The sequence below is a fragment of the Melanerpes formicivorus genome, unplaced genomic scaffold (genome assembly GCF_026170545.1).
Source record: "Melanerpes formicivorus ecotype bairdi unplaced genomic scaffold, bMelFor1.0.p_v2 SCAF_20, whole genome shotgun sequence".
Taxonomy (NCBI): domain Eukaryota; kingdom Metazoa; phylum Chordata; class Aves; order Piciformes; family Picidae; genus Melanerpes; species Melanerpes formicivorus.
In genome coordinates, this window is record NW_027142372.1 from 9,902,121 (window position 1) to 9,919,153 (window position 17,033).

At 59.6% G+C, this 17,033-nt stretch overlaps 1 protein-coding gene across 4 annotated transcripts in view; it reads left to right on the forward strand.

The window, feature by feature from the left end:
* The first annotated feature begins 5,498 nt into the window (after positions 1 to 5,498).
* Positions 5,499 to 17,033, forward strand: part of CBFA2T3 (CBFA2/RUNX1 partner transcriptional co-repressor 3) — a 31,167-nt gene continuing 19,632 nt past the window's right edge. For 2 of the 4 annotated variants that reach the window (XM_068150768.1, XM_068150769.1), the window contains exon 1: positions 14,169 to 14,614. The gene's annotated coding sequence lies outside the window, so the exon portion shown is untranslated. Of the gene's footprint in view, positions 5,547 to 14,168; positions 14,615 to 17,033 lie in introns of those variants that run through there. The other 2 variants (XM_068150766.1, XM_068150767.1) reach the window with 2 other exon arrangements.

The window sequence follows — 17,033 nt, forward strand, 5'->3', positions numbered from 1 at the left end:
GACAGCAGCGCAGCACCAGCGCCCTCAGCCCCCTTTGATAGCCTTGTCCCAAGTAGCAGGAGTGAGGGGCAAGCCCTGACCCCAAGCACAGGGACTGGCAGCCCATGAGGGTCCCTGATGGCTTCAAACAGTTTAACTTACAAGCAGAGGATGCCACTGCCCACCTCTCCCTTCCTGCAGGGCTGGAGTGGTCAGGGTACCTCCTCCCCCTCTGTGGCCTGGCCAAGCTGAGAGCTCACTGTCTCTCTCATAGGTGTTTGGTTAAAGTTGTGGAATACAGCTGTGGGAAGTGGAGCTGGCAGGGACTTGCATGTCCATGACAAGAAGGAGAATGCCTTCTACCCCTGTCTCTACCCAGCCAGGGCTGAGCTGGGTGGCTGCAAGGGCACCTTTTCCCCTGCATCTCCCCTGAATCCTGCTACCCTTGTGCACACACAGAACCATCCCCATCTCCATCCCTGTTCCTGTCACCATCCTCATCCTCATTTACATCTCCCTTTCCATCCTCATCCTCACCCCCATTCCCATCCACATCTCCTTCCCTGTATCCATCCCCTTCCCATCCCCATTCCATCTCCATCCTCAAACCCATCCCATCTCCATTTCCATCCTCATCTCAAATCCCATCTCCACCCCCATCTCCATCTCTATCTCATCCTCATCCCATCTCCATCATCCTCATCCTCATCCTCATCCTTTCCTTCTCTGGAGACTTTCAAAACCCACCTGGATGCATTCCTGTGCAGACTACCCTGGGTGATCCTGCTTTGGCAGGGGGGTTGGACTTGATCTCTGGAGGTCCCTTCCAACCTCTAGCATACTGTGGTACTGTGGTCCCATCCTCCTCCTCATCCCCATCCCTATCCTTGTCACCATCCTCATCTCCATCTCCAGCCCTATTACCATTTTCGTCCCCATTTCCATCATCATGCCAAATTCCACCCTCAGCCCAGCCCCACCTCCAGCCCCTTACCCACCCCTCATCCCCTCCCCCAAGCAGCCCCAGAGATGCCAGCACAGCCCCGGTGCCGCTCCGTGACGCCGTGCCTGGGGCGCAGAGCCCAGCACCCTGCCTGGGGGGGCCGGCTGGTGACGGCCATTCTGCTGCTCTCCCCGCCTCCCCTCTCTCTCCCTTGCTGAAAATTGATAATTAACCTTTTGTCGGGGGCTGTTGTGTTGATTTGGCACGGGCGGCTGCAGGGAGCTGATATGGAAATCGCAGCCGGCAGCAGCTCCTCGTCCCCCCGCAATCTGCAGCCTCGCACAGCCGTTGGGCAGAGATAAGCAGGTGCTTATTCAGAGCCCCGCAGCTGCCTGCCAGGGCAGCCCCTACCTGATCACTCCAATCTCGGTGAAAAACTACTTGAGGTTGGGCTCCGGCGATGGGGAGCCGATAGCGACCGCGCCAGACATCCCCCAGCTTCGCGCCTCCTGCCTCCCTCTGCCCACGTCCTCTCCGCTCCCTTCGTCTCCCTGCTCTGCCTTCCTTCTTATCTCCCTCTCCACATCCCTTTGATTTCTTCTCTTTCTTTTTTTTTTTTTTTATGATTTCTTTTCTTTATTTATTTATTTCCCTTTTGCCTTAAAGAATGTGTCTTTGTGTTCCATGTGAACTCGCGGGGGCCGCTGCTCTCGTTCCCATCCCCAGCTCCTGCCGGTGCTCCCACATCCACGTTTCCTCAGGATGGAAGAGGCAGATTTGAGGGGCTGCAGGCAGCCAAGGCTATGCCCTCTCCAAAAAGCAGTGCCCACCTTGGGGGGTGAGGGGCTCTGTTTGGGTTCTTCGGGTGTTTTGCTCACGGTTGGTGCTGCTGCTTCCTCTCATCTTGGGTTTGCCCATTCTGGGGCAGTCATGTCACTCCCAGATGGGAAGGGAAAGGATTGGGGTACTGGGAGCAGCAGGGTGCTGAGGACAGTGGGGTGCTGAGGGCAGTAGGGTGCTGTGGGCAGTGGGGTTCTGAGGCTGGTGGCAGGCTGAAGGGAGAGAGACAGGTGGGTACATGCAGCACATAGGGCCCAGCGGGCACCCGCTGGTACTTTCCCAAGCACCAAAGACATATGCTGGGGCTGGAATAGCCCCAGTGAATGTGAAGATGGGTTGTGGGTGCCCCAGTGGGGCCCTGACTGCTCCCCCAGGGAGTTTCTGCCTTCTGAGTGTGGGGGTGGCGGGAGCCCAACCTGCTTCTCCTTTACTGGGGGGAAGTTTCTGCTTGGCTGCAAGCAGCAGTTCTGACTCAGAAAGAAACTAGCTGGGAGCACCCATGGGCTCCCCGGGGGTGAGCAGGGGTTCTCCCTGTGCTGAGCCAGACTCTGGACCCTCGGGGTTCCCCCAAGCTGGGCCAGACCCTGGGAACCCAGGGGTTCCCTTCACAAAGAGCCAGACCCTGGCATCCCAGGGGTTCCCCCCCATGGTGGGGAAGATGCTATGACCACAGGAGCTCCTCCCATTGAAGGACTGACCCCAAGGGTTCCCCCCCACACCATGCCAGAACCCAGGCCACCAGGGGTTCCCCCATGCTGGAGTAGAACCCAGGATCCCAGGGGTTCCCTCTACATTTTGGGACCTCAAGGTTTCCCCCCATGTCAGGGTGACCTTTGGACCCCAGGTTTTCCCCCATGTTGGAGTAGACCCCAGAGCCTCAGTGGTTCCTTCCACATTGAGTTAGACCCCATGGATTCTTCCCACACCACAGTAGACCCCAGGACCCCCAGGGTTCCCCCCACATGGAGATATTTTCAGGCCCCCAGTGCCTGCAGCTGCCCAGGTAGATGCTTGCCTGTGGAGAAAGCTCTCCTGCCACAGGTGGCACTGGGGGCACAGGGACACAGCTGGGCAGTATTTTCCTGTGAGCCCTGAAACCCTCTGGTTTTGACTCACTGCCCCAGGACACTCCCCAAGGAGCTGCCACTGCCACTTAATGCCACATGCACTTTCGGTGCCTCATTGCAGATGACCCTGATGCTCACCACAGGGCAGCCTGGCAGCAACCCAAGAAGATGATGCTGAGCCCACCTGGGGCTGTGGCCACCCATCCTCTTACAAATGAAAGGAGAAGAGGCAAGAGCATGAAACATGGATGGAAACTCTTCCTGCTTGGTGAGATGGGCACCTTGGAGCCATGATCACACACAGCTGAAACCTCTGCAAACCCTTGGTCCCCACACCCAGGCTGCTCTGCCCTTGCTGCTGGGGCACAGGCACCTCCAGGAAGGGTAGGATGGAGCTGGGACCCCCCAGCATCACCAGGATGCAGGATGTGGGTCTGGAGCAGAGGCTTGCTGGGGGTAGCTGTGTTGTCCCACCTCAAGCACACAGCCTTGGTCGGGTTGGGGCTGTAGTTTGCAGTTGTGTGGCCCTCTGCCCCGGCACATCAACGCTGTGCTGGGGCTTCCCCTCATCTCTCTGCAGCACCCACACCGGGCTCACCACCCCTCGGGACCTCGGGCTGCACCTGGAGGTGCTGCAAACCCTCCTGACGCCAATTCAGCCGGCTCTGTCCCACAGCCTATGCCCCTGCAGCACAGCACCCCTGCACCCCCATGCTCTGGGTCCTTCCTCCCCAACAACCCTTCCCTGTCCACCCCCTGGGAGACACAGGGCTGGGGGCACGAAGCTGGGAGCCCCGGGTACCATCTGCGGGAGCGCAGGTGGCCGCCGAGACGCGCCATCTGCTCAGCCACCTTCGGGGACAGTGCCGGCGCTGCTGTATTTTTAGGACACGTTTCCTCCCTCCCACCTGCAGCCCGGAGCCGCCTTTCGGTTTTCTAACAAGTTGTTTCTCTTCCTGCTGGCTGTTAGGGAGCCCGGAGCCCAGAGCCCAGCCTGGGCTGGGGTAGCAAGGGGGACATTAAGAGAATTGGTTTGGTTGGAAGAGCACTCCAAGCATCCAGCCCAGCCATCAACCCAGCACTGCCAGGTCACCACGAAACCAGGTCCCTCGGCACCACATCTCCCAAGGCTTTGAAACCCCCCATGGATGGGGACTCCACCACTGCCTGACCATGACAGCTGTGCCATGCCATGCTGGTCCTGCTGTGCCGCGCTGCACCGTGCCGCTCACGCCAAGGTGCACCATGACATCTGTGCCATGCCAAACTGCACCCTGACATCCATGCCATGCCAAGCTGCACTGTACTGGTCCTGCTGTGCCATGATGTGCCATGCTGCCCATGCAAATGCTGCACCCTGACGCTCATCCCATGTAATGCTGCACCATGCTGCTTCTCTCATGCCATGCTGCACCAAGCTGCACCACCCCATGCCATGCTGCACCATGCTGGCCCTGCCATGCCAATCTGTCCCCTGACAGTGGTGCCATGCCATGCTGCACCACACTAGTCCTGCCATGCCAAGCTGCCCCCTGATAGTGGTGCCATGCCATGCTGCCCCATGCTAGTCCTGCCATGCCAAACTGCCCCCTGATAGTGGTGCCATGCCATGCTGCAGCGTGCTGGCCCTGCCATGCCAATCTGCCCCCTGACAGTGGTGCCATGCCATGCTGCAGCGTGCTGGCCCTGCCATGCCAATCTGCCCCCTGACAGTGGTGCCATGCCATGCTGCAGCGTGCTGGCCCTGCCATGCCAATCTGTCCCCTGACAGTGGTGCCATGCCATGCTGCAGCGTGCTAGTCCTGCCATGCCAATCTGCCCCCTGATAGTGGTGCCATGCCATGCTGCAGCGTGCTGGCCCTGCCATGCCAATCTGTCCCCTGACAGTGGTGCCATGCCATGCTGCAGCGTGCTGGCCCTGCCATGCCAATCTGTCCCCTGACAGTGGTGCCATGCCATGCTGCAGCGTGCTAGTCCTGCCATGCCAATCTGCCCCCTGATAGTGGTGCCATGCCATGCTGCAGCGTGCTGGCCCTGCCATGCCAATCTGTCCCCTGACAGTGGTGCCATGCCATGCTGCAGCGTGCTGGCCCTGCCATGCCAGTCTGTCCCCTGACAGTGGTGCCATGCCATGCTGCAGCGTGCTGGCCCTGCCATGCCAGTCTGTCCCCTGACAGTGGTGCCATGCCATGCTGCAGCGTGCTGGCCCTGCCACGCTGAGCTGCTTGCTCGGCCCCTGGCAGTGAGGAAGTGAAGCCGGTGCGAAGGGGAAGTTGTTGGGAAGCCAGCCCGGAATGGCTGATGGGGAAGGCAGAGCTGGGCTTGGTCACAGATGGTTCCTGTTGGGGAAGGACACGGGTGCAGCTGCCCAGCCTCCCCCCACCCGCCGCATTATCACTGCCCGGCAGCTGTTCACCTTCCCCCTCGCCATGGGACACGGCTTTGCTGCCACCTCGACCCCGGCCGTCACATGAACGGGCAGGGCGGGCAGGCAGGGGGCAGGGCGGGCAGGCAGGGGGCAGGACATGCTGCTGATGCTCAGCATCACCCTCCCACCCCAGCTCCTGCACCCACACGTGGGAGTGGGCTGCCTCTGCCAGCCCCTGTGAGGCTTGCAGCATTGGGGTGCTGACGCCCACCCCCCTGGATGCCCGGGGAACCCCCCAAGCCAGACGACCACCCCTCCTGTGCCAGGGCAGTGGGCAGAATTGGCCAAGGTAAGGCTGAGATGGTGGAGGGAGGAAGGTGATGGGTGGTCGTGGCTGTGCCACATGCCATGTGGTGGCAAAGGTGACTCATCCCAGTGTCAGACTTGCTCCAGACCTTGGGCAGGTGCTCCCTGAGGGTGGCACATGGATGATGCCCATTGGTGAATCCTTTTAGGGACTGGCCGGAGGGACTGGGGAGAGAGGGCATGGCCAAGCTTATGGCGCCAGCACCATGGGGCATGGTGGGCTCATTATCACAGGGACCTGTTTAGAGCCTGCTCTGCAATTATCTCTCCACAAGTCCAAAATGAGTTCCAGAGTTCTAAGATTTCATGTACAGGGTTTCAACCCTCTGCACCTTGGGGGTTTTGGCTCATTCATGCAGCTCTCATGCAGCTCGGCTGTGTGCTCCCATGCTTGCTCCCTGGCAGCAGCTGCATCCTGCCTGAAGCAGGTTTGTGCTACCAGGGTCAGGATTTGAGCCCACAGGCCCAGGATCCAACTCCATGGGCTCAGGATCCAACCCCACGGGCCCAGGATCCAACCCCACAGGCCCTCCAGCTGCTGCAGTGTGGCAGTATCAAGACTCCATGGGGCTGGGCGTCTCATGGCCCTGTGCTGGAGCATCCCCTGGCACCAGCACAGTGTGCACGGACCAAGGGGCACCCCGCAGGCCAACCTTGGTGGAGGAGCTGCAGCAGCTCTGGGGCAACCTGGGGGGTTCCTGCTGGGCCTGTGCCCAGCACGGGCAGGAAAGTGGCTGCCGGTTGAGTCACCGGCGTTTGTCTGCCCTGAGTGAACAATGCTGGCCCTCTGCCTCGCTTCCCCTCACACCCCCTCTGCACACCAGCGCTCTGCTCCAGCTGCAGCCCCTGCCCCACTGCCCTGCTGCCCCACTGCCCGCTCCTGGCACCCACCCTCTGAGCTGGGGATGTGGCAAGAACAGGCTTGAGGGCATGATTTGGGGTGGACCTCGAGTGCTGGCTGCACCCTTCATTCCATGCCAGCCCCTGCTCCCACACCTCCCATCCCCAGCAACGTGTGGCACATCCCAGGTGAGGGGCACACACCAACAAGGTGCCAGGGGACTGGGCAGGGGCAGCACAGGCACTGGTGAACAGAAAGCTGCAAGGACAGGTATGAGGACACGATTTGGGGTGCACCCTGTGGGCTGCACCCATCATACCCCAGCAGTCCATGCTCCCACACCTCCCACCCACAGCAGTGTTCGGTGCATCCCAGGGTAGGGGCATGCTCTGATAAGGTGCCAGGGACCGGGCAGGGGCAGTGCAGGCACCAGTGACCAGAAAGCTGCAGGGACAAGTGTGAGGACACAAAGCTGCAAGGACAAGTGTGAGGACACAATTTGGGGCGCACCCTGTGGGCTGCACCCATCATACCCCAGCAGTCCACGCTCCCACACCTCCCACCCACGGCAACGTTCGGTGCATCCCAGGGTAGGGGCATGCTCTGATAAGGTGCCAGGGACTGGGCGGGCACAGGGAGGGCGCCGGTGCCCGGAATGCTGCAGGGAGAGGAGCGGTGCAGATTGCTGCGGGCTGGCCCAGCCGCCGGTTGGGAGTTTGGCAGGAGAAGTGTTTGTTTTGCTGGTGGAATATCTCTGCGAGCTTCCTGATTTCCTGGCGGCCGGCGCGGCAGCGATAGGGCTGGCGAGGCCGTTGCCCGCCCCGCGCTCCGGCTTGGGAGCGCCGAGCTCTTATCTCGGATGCGCAGCGGGCAGGGAAGAGGTGGAGAAAGGGAAATGAAATACAACAGAAGTGGCACATTTTTTGCTCTTGATAACAAGCCGTGCTTTTAGCCTGGGAACTTGGAAATGATGCAGGTGTCCAGAGACGGCCACAACGCGTGCCCCCCTCCGGCTGCCACGCCGCAGCTGCACCTCGTAATGAATCCCAGACCTCCTCCCTGTCAGGTCGCAGCTCCCCGTGGATCAGCACTGACCTCTGCCTGGCCAGAGCCTGGTGCCAGAGAATTCTGGCCCCTGGAGAGGTTCTGGAAGCTGCCCCCAGGTTCTGCTCCGGGGCTGAGCTGTGTGCTGGAGCAAAGGGAGGCTCTGCTGGCTCCCATTGATTTTCTGCAGGGAGGTGAGGTGTTGGGAGTGCAACGTGAGCTAATTAAATTCCCATCGTCAGAGCCCTGTGTTGGCAGCTGCAGCTGGTGGGATAAGAAAGGCTGGAAAGCAGCTGATACCACGATTTGGGAGTGAGATGGGGAGTGTGAACCCACTGTTAGCCCCACTGGGGCTATCTACTTGGGTGGCCAAGGTTCCATGGTGTACTTGAGAGCTGCTCACATCTCCCCAGACCTTGGCGTTCTGGCTTCAGTCATCAACAGTGTGGCCAGCAGGACAAGGACAGGGATTGTACTCCTGTACTGGGCACTGGTGAGACTACACCTCCAATACTGGATTCAGTTTTGAGCCCATCACTTCAGGAAGGACACTGAAGTGCTGGAGTGAGTCCAGAGAAAGGCAGTGAAGCCAGTGAAAGGTCTAGAGCACAAGTGCTGTGAGGAGCAGCTGAGGGAACTGGGGTTGTTCAGCCTGGTGAAAAAGAGACTGAAGGGAGACCTTCCAGTTCTCTACAACTCCCTGAAAGGAGGCTGCATCCAGATGGGAGCTGGTCTCTCCTCCCAAGGAACAAGCAATGGGATAAGAGAAAAAAGCCTCAAGTTGCCCCAGAGGAGGTTTAGATTGGACATGAGGAACAATTTCTTCCCCTTGAGGTTTGTCAAGGCCTGGACCAGGCTGCCCAGGGATGTGGTAGAGTCACCACACCTGAAGGGTTTTCAAAGCCATGTAGGTGTGGTGCTGAGGGACATGGTCTAGTGGTGACCTGGCAGTGCTGGGTTAAGGGTTGGACTCGATGATCTTAAAGGTCTCTTCTAATCAAAAGCATTCTGTGACTCTATGACTGCATGAAGGTCTCACACATCCCAGGCAGTGTTAGGGAGCAGGCTCTGAGAAGCATTCATGGAGGCTCAGTACCACCATTCCCCTTGGCCAGTCCTGCCAAGGGCAGCAGTGCCAGGGAGAAGGAAGCTCCCCCAGTGAGGGATCAGTGCGTTGGGTGACTCTCCCAGTGTGCTGTGCTCACCAGGGCAGCTCAGGTGATTTTGCTTGGCACCTCACACCAAATTCCTGCTTGCAAGGGATGAGGCTGGCAGGACTTTCCACCGGTGCTGCCACCAGGTGCTGCTTCCGTGGGGTGCCAGCAGCCTCTCCTTGCACCCCATAGCAGCAGCTCCCAGAGCCAGGGCAGCACATGGCCATTTCCACTTGGAATTTTAAACTTTGCTGATTCCTTGCAGCAAAGAAAAGCTGGAAAAGCTGGAAACTTGTCCCCCAGCAGCCCCCAAACCTTAAAGCACCCAGAGGAATGGTACCACATCCCAGTGCCTCCCAGTGTTTGAGCCAAGCCGGTGATTTTCAGAGCCTGCGGTGCAGGGTGAGGCTGATAAGCAGCAGGGAGCAGTTCCCCTCTGAATGCCACGAAGCAGGAATGAATCTGTCAGCCAGGAGAACAGGATTTCTTCTTTGTCTTTTAATGGAAAATGTGGTGTTTTGTTGGGTTTTTCTTTTTCCTCTTTTCTTAATGGAAGTTGTGGGAAAGCCACAAAAACCCTGGGTCTGCTTCCCAGTGGCGATGGACTTGGCCGAGGTCTGCTCCTGACAGCTCCCAGCACAGGGGTCAGGGTGGCTCTGGAGTAGATGGCCTTGAGCCTGGGGACCCCCATGAGTGGGCACAGAGGGAAGGCAGGCTTCAACACCCCCACCCCCCCTTTCTTCAGAGAGGCTGGAGAGCAGCACTTCCTGCCAAGCAGATGTCCCTGTGGCGGATGCAGCTGCGGCGGGCGATAGCCGCGGGCGGGCGAGCCGTGGCCGCGGCCCCTGGCTCCTCACCAGCCTCTTATCTTCCTCCTGCATTCCCCTGCGAGCTAACACGCAGGGAAAGCCAATGCCAGCCTTTGCCACAAGCAAATGCCAAGGGATGAGCATTGGGGCATCCAGTCTGGATCCCGGTGTTTGGTCTAGGCTGGATTTAGGAGCTGAGATTCAGGACACCACCTCCATGGGCACAGCCAGGGCAACGGGGCCATCCGTGGTCATGCTGACCCTTCCCAGGCTGGCACGTCCCTTTGCCAGGCATGGTATCACCACAGGGGTGTTCCAAGCAAACTGGTGCCCAAGCAAAATGGAGATGCCACCAGCAGCATGGTGCTTTCATCACTGCAGCTGCTCAGGAGCACCTGTCCCCACACTGTCCCCAGGCTCTGCTTAGCACGGTGCCAGGCTGGCACCACTGGCACAGCTAGAGAGGACCACAGAGAGGCACCCAGGGATGCTCTGCTTCCTGAGGGACCAGATAGAAATTGAGAAACCCAGATGGACAGACAGGGGGTGACACAGGAAACCTGTGGCATGGCTCAGTGCCTCTGCCCCCAGACAAGCCTCCTTTGAGAACCAAACCATGGCAGGACCCCCAGCACAGCGTGGCAGAGGGGATGTGGGCACCCACCTGCCTGTGGTGGGGGAAGTCTGCAAGGGTCCTGGTTGAAGCAGGTCTAGGGAAAGGCAATGAAGATAGTGAAGGTCAATGAAGATAGTGAAGGTCCAGAGCACAAGCCTTTTGAGGAGCAGCTGGAGGAACTGGGGTTGCTGAGCCTGGGGAAAAGGAGGCTGAGGGGAGACCTTCTGGCTCCCTACACCTCCTGACAGTCTCTTCTCCCAAAGAACAAGCCATAGAACAAGAAGAAATGGCCTCAAGTTGCACCAGGGGTGGTTTATTTTGGATATCAGGGGAAAATATCTTTACTGAAAGAATGGTCAGGCATTAGAACAGGCTGCCCAGGGCAGTGGTGGAGTCACCATCCCTGGAGGGGTTCAGAAAATGTGTAGATATGGTGCTGAGGGACATGGTTCAGTGGGCATGGTGGTGTTGGTTTGACAGTTGGACTTGGTGATCCTTAATGGTTCCATGGTCCTATATGCCAGTGAGGGGATGACCCAGGGCTCAGTGGGGGGAGATAACCCAGGACTTTGGACTTTCACACCCATGGGGTGTGAAAACGGACCCCAACATTGTGATGGCTGCAAAGGCATGAGTAGGGCATGGGGCTGAGTCTAGTCTGGTGGCAGCATGAGCTGGTGGCACCCACTGCATTGCCCCCAGCCCATGTGCATGGCCCTGATAGAGGGTGGGGGTCATGTGCACGGGAAGATAGGGGGCCCGGATGGCACATGGTGGTGACCATTTCCTTCCAGGGTTGGTGCCAGTTGCCCTCATCTGCCCTCAGTGAGTACTTTATCTGCTGGCACATGCCATACCAGGCCCCATGGCTCCTCTTCTCACCTAGGCCATGCCTTGGGGACCTCCTTTGCATGGGGCAGGTCCTTGGCAGCTCTTAGAGCCACTGCATTACAGCCTCTCCCAGTACACAAACAGCAGGCATGGAGGACATCCGTGCTGATGAGCAGGAAAAATGGGTGAAGGTTCCAACACTCTCCTACAGGACCAGGACACCTCATCCTGCCCCTGCTCAAGATTTGCAGGAGGCTTTCCAAGCCCCAGGCTAGGGTGCATCCAAGAAGGCTGTCAGATCCTGGCAGGACCTTATCTCTCACTCCAACCATTGCTTTCCCACTGCCACAAGCTCTGCCCGAGTGAGCTTGGTCATCATCTTTTCCACTGCTTCACATCCACTCCACGTCCTGGGGAACTGTTGCTTCCCCACCAGCACTGACCCCAGAGAGGCCATCCCCAACCCATTTCCATTCCTGGGTCCCACGCGTGTGGTGGATGCGTGGCCATGCGGCACCCAGCCAGCAGCCACCAGCCAGGGGTGGGCAGGGAGTGGGCTGGGAGGGGGCATGAAGGGGTTAAGCCGGGGAAGTTTGCTGACTCTGGGCAATGATTTGAAGCAGACAGAAAGGTTCTGTCATCCATCACGCTAACAGCCAGATCATTGTGCTTTAAAGTGTCTGTAATTGCAGCGATACAGAGACTGCGAGAGATAAAGGCTGGGGAGATGCAAATGCCGAGGGGTAAGCACCAGACCCCTGCAGCCAGCGGGGAGAGACCCGGGAAGCCTGGGGTCAGCTCTGCCTGGGTGGTGCGGACAGACCTGAGACTGGGATGAGAACAGCCCTGGAGACCATCAGAGCGTGATCCAGGTCTCCTCCCGCATGTCCCAGCTTGGTTAAGGCGCAAGGTAGATGCTGGGGTATCCCCTCCGCAGAGGGAGCACCAGCAGAACAGCACAAGGCACAAAACCAGGGCAGTGCAGGGTCCAGAGCAAGTGTTGGACTCAATCTGCTCTACTCTAAATATTACTCTTTTTATTTTGTCTTGTGGCAGCTTCCTCATTATCCCCAGTTCAGCATTAAGTAGAACTTCTGCCCCCATGCCCTCTCTGTCAGGATCTAGGGATCCCCAGAAACTGTGTGAGAAGGATTGTGAGACAAGAGGAAATGGCCTCAAGTTGTGCCAGGGAAGTTTTAGGTTGAACATGAGGAATAATTTCTCCCCCGAAAGGGAAAGCCAAAGCCAGGCTGCCCGGGGCAGTGGTGGAATTCCCATCCCTGAAGAGGTTTGAAAGCCATGAAGATGTGATGCTGAGGGCTGTAGTTTAGTGGTGACCTGGCAGTGCTGAGTTAATGGTTGGACTTGATCTTAAAAGGTGTCTTCCAACCAAAACAATTCCATAGTTCTTTGACTCTCCAGTTCTATCCCACCCAAGGCACGCAAGGAGATGGCCATGGTCACAGCTACCACCGTGGGCATGGCCATGGGTGCCCTGGCTTTGTCCTGGAGGCCAAGGCCACCTGCAGGCATGCTGGCAGGGAATTCTCTTTCAGAAGAGACCAGCCAAATAAAGCAAGCTGGCACCATAGTGAACTTGAACTTCAACAGACCCAATTTAAGGGCTGCATGTGTGGAATGGAAATGAAGGAGACCCCACCGCTAGTCATGTGATGACCATGCTGTGGTCATGAGATGAACATGTGCTGTCCATGCAGTGGTCACACAATAGATATGTGATGGTCACACCTCAGCCATGTGAGGGTCATTTAGTGGCTCATGCAGTGGTCAGGTTGTGGTCATACAGTGGCCATGAGATGATAATTTACTGGCCGTGAGGTTGTCACACAGCAGCCATGAGATGGCTGCAGAGTGGCCGTGTGATGGTCATTCACTGGCCACACAATGGTCATGCAGTGGCCATGCAGTAGTGGTGCAGTGGCCACACAAATCCTCACAGTGCCAATGCCATGGCCACACAAGTGTTGGTGCTTTGGTCACACTGTGGCCACACACTGCCTGTATGGTGGCCATGCAGCTGTCCCACAGCAGCGATGCCACCCAACACCCTGTCAGCAGCTGTGCCACAGCCATACAGTGGTGTCCCCAGTGGCCAAGGGAGGTGAAGATGAGTAAGACAACAACCACACGGGTGGCAAAGCCTGGCAGAAGGAAGGCAGCTGCCAAGCAGAGTAATGACGCGAGGAGAGGCTGGGCTTTGGCTAGCAGGGAAATTAGCAGGGCTTGTGTTCCCTGACACACATCATAGTATGACCTGGGGGGAGGAATATTTAATGCTTCCCTCACAGCTGGCACAGGCCCCAAATGTGTGTACCACTCCCATGCACCAATGTAGAGGAATGGCCCTGCTGGCATTCCCACGGTGCTGGTGTGCCCTGCAGTCACTTTAGAGACCCCTACCGAGGGCCAAGTGGAGTGGAGGGCACCACAAAGCCAGGCTGGGATGGGCACATGGACTCTGGGGTGCCACAATGTCAGTCCTCACCCCAGCTCTTTGCAAACACTCCCACTCTGCTTCAGCCCCAGCCCCTGCTTGTTCCCAGCCCTGACCCCACCTCACCCAAACATCTCCCAGCCCCTTGCATCCCCCCTGAAACACAGCAACAACCACCCCAACTCTGCAACCCTCAGTCTTCAGCATCTCCAGCCCCTTGTGTACCCTGAGACGTCTGCAAACCCCAGGCCGCTTCACCCCCCAAGTCCCATGCACCCTCTACAGCGCCCCCCGCCTCTCGCCGCCTCCCCCGGGCAATCCCGGTCCCCATGAAGGCTCGTGTCCCTGTGCCCCCCAGGATGCCGTGAAGCCCCCATGTCCCTGAATGTCGGGTGCCGTGTGCTCTCGGTGTCATTCAGTTCGTTGTCCTCGTACACAGATCCCCGGTACTGTTCAGCATCCCTAGTGCCGTGCAACACCCCCGGTGCCGTCCAGCCCCGTGTTCCCGTGCCAGCCTCCCGATGCTGTGTCCTTCCCTGTGTCCACATACACCCCCGGTGCCGTGTAGCCCCCCCGGAGTCGTGTAGTCCCACGTCTCCGTACACCCCCCGGTGCCGTTCAGCCCCCTATGTCCCCGTATACCCACCCCGTTCCTTTCAGTCCCCCGTTGCTACACACCCCCCGGGGTCCCCGTACATCTCTGTGTATGTGTGTCCCCCACCTTCCCCAGTCTCCCCCATCCCCCGGGGGGTCCCCGCTCCGATGGCGGCGGCGGCGGGGCGCCCCCTGCTGGGCCCGGTAGAGCCCCGTCTAAGGCAGCGGCGCGGGCGGGCGTTGCTCACTCCGGGGCGGGCGGCGGCGGCGGCGGCAGCGGCGGCGGCAGCGACGGGCGCTGCGGGCGGCCCGGCCCGGCACGGAACGCGGCCGCGGGTCTCCCCATGGCCGCGACGCGGGGCCGGAGGATGCGCCGCCGGGCAACGAGGAGGGGGTGAACCGGCCCCGCGGATTTACCGCCATCTCCACACCAGCCCTTCACCGCTTCTACCGGTTGAGGGGAGGGAGGGGGGGAAAAGACGTTTCGACCCCCCCTCCCGGGGCTGGCGGCCCCCGGTGGCCCCGGGAACGGCGAGAGGCGGCGGACAGGTGCCGGAGGCAGCTGCCTCCGCGGGGCCCCGTTCCGACCGCGCCGCCCCTAACGGGGCCACCGGGACCGCCGCCGCCGGGGGCCGCTGCCGGTTCTGCCCGCTCCCACCGGTCACTACCTTGGGACTTAACTCACGCTTCCGCCACACCTCAGGACGGTAAGTGCCAGCCGCGACCTGGAACGGGGACGGGGAGCCCCCCGGTGCAGGAGGATGCTCCCGGTGGGCAAGAGTCCGTGAGGGTCCCGGTGAGCAAAGGATGCTCCTGGTGACAAGGGGAGTCAGAAGGTCCCGGAGCCTAGGGGATGCTCCTGGTGCCCTGGAGTCAGAGAAGCTTCCAGTGCCCGGCGGATGCTCTGGGTGCCCGGGAAATGCGCCTAGTGAGCAGGCAAGTCGCAGGAGCCTGCTGCCCGGAGGATGCTTCTCGGTGAGCAGGAGTTCGGGAGACTCTCGGTGCACGGGGAGGCTCCCAGGGAGAAGGGCTGGGGATGTTACCGGTGCCCGGGGGATGCTCCCGGTGGGCAAGAGTCAGGGAGGCTCCCGGTGCTTGGGAATGTTCCCAGTGCACAAGTAACAAGGACGCTGCCGGTGACTGGGGGATCTCCGGGTATCGGGGAAGCTGCCGGTGCGCAGGGAAAGGGGATGCGGCGGGTGGCCGAGCCAGTGCGGTCCCCGGGTCCGGTCGCTCCCGGGACCCATTGTTACGGCGGATCGGGACAGGGAGAGCTGGGGCGCAGCCGGGACGAGCGGACACCGGAGCCGCCGTCCATGCCGCGGGCAGTGCTCGGAGCCTTCCCTCCGGTGGGGGCAGGGTAGGAGCCGTCTGTCGCTACCGTTTCCTGGGGCTTTGCCTGCGCTTCCTTCACGGTCCCCGTCCGCGAACCCACGCTAGTTTGTGTGTGTGTGTCCCGGTATCCTCCCTGGTCGTGGCTCCCCATATCTGCTCAATGGGAGAAATGCTTTTCATCCCTCAATCCCTCCTTCTCCTCGAGCCAGCCTGCTGGCCCCACATCCCTCTCTGATCCGACATCCCATCCCGCCCTGGCTCCACATCCCGCTCTGGCTCCTCCACGTCTCAGTCTGGCCCCACAGCCTGCTCCTGCTCCACATCCCTATCGAGCCCCACGGCCTGCGCCAGCCACCACTTATTTCCATGTGGAGACATTTCTTGGCGAGGAGGAGGTGAACCACTCGGGATCAGTGTGGGAGGAAATCCAGGGCTGGTTTGGGAAGTTAGAGCCACAGCAGCATGCGTGGACATGGCTCTGTGATGGAGACATGGATCCGTGATGGGATATGAGTCTGTGGTGAGACATGGGTCTGTGATGGGGTCACAGGTCCGTGGTGGGAGCGTGGGTCCACGGTGGGGACACAGGACTGTGATGTGGACACGGGTCTGTGATGGGGACGCAAGTCCATGACAGGGACATGTGCTGAGTCCTTGCGTGTGCCAGGAACGGCTCTGTGGAGTGGGGATTTGGGAAGGAAGTCTGGCTTGGGGAGCCTCCAGCTCTGCCTCCACACTGCTTCTGCTCCTCACCACCATTAATCCAACTCCCTTTGGCAGTGGCTTGGCTTTGCCAGGAGGATGCTTCTGGCAGAGCGATGGTGTGAGGCTGGCAGCTTGGCTGGCACTGTGGCTGACACCACGGCTGGCACCACACTCCACTGTGGCTCCTCAATCCTCCCCCACCACTCCTGCCCTCGTCCCCCACTGCTGGATGCCGCTTTCGGATGCTGCGGAGCGTGTCTCTGCTTAACCGCACCTTTTTTGTCGGATTTTGGGATTTTCCCCCTCTCTTAGCCCAGGAAAACTTTACAACTTTGCCCGGCTTTGGGCGAGGAGCTGCCACCAGCGCCGGGTTTCATTTTGTTTTGTTCCCTGGGGGTCACGTGCACGTTGACAGCAGCTTTGAATCCAAGCGATGGTCCCGTCTCCCAGCTCAGAAGGAGCTTTTGAGCTCTTCCCTCTGGTGTTTTCCCTCTGCTCAGGAACAAAGAGATTTCCCCCCCCCCCTCCGCCCCCCACCCGCCTTTAATTAAAAAAAGGAATATTCATTCTCCACTCTTTCTCCTCGAAGACGCTCCGTAAACATCCATCAGCTCGGCACCGCGGTGGGGTGAGCTCTGCTATGGTACGGGGCATGGAAATATCGGGGAATCGTCCCAAATCCACGGGGAGGATGCCGAGAGCCCCGCTACCCGTGCTCCTTGGGTGAGCAGCCCCGTGGTGATGAGCTGCCACCCGGGGCAGGCGCTCGGATCTCCGGATAAGGCTTGTCCCCAGGCGTCGTGTTCCCAGGCAGGTCGGATTGTTGGGTTGTTTTGGTGTTTCGGTTTTGTTTTCCCAGGGAAGTTTGGAGCACGGGTCTTTTTTTTTGCTGAGGCTGGGAGGCAAAGCGGACGTGAACTTGGCTGTGCAAAGGGATTTTTCCCTGCCTGCTGCCTCCCAGCATCCATGCCGGCAGGTAGGGATTTACCCAGGGACAGCCAGATGTCGGGCGTGTTTTGTTTGTGAAACGTGTGGCTGCAGATGTTGGCTTGTAGGGAAGGAAAGCTGAGATGGGGGGTGGGGTGG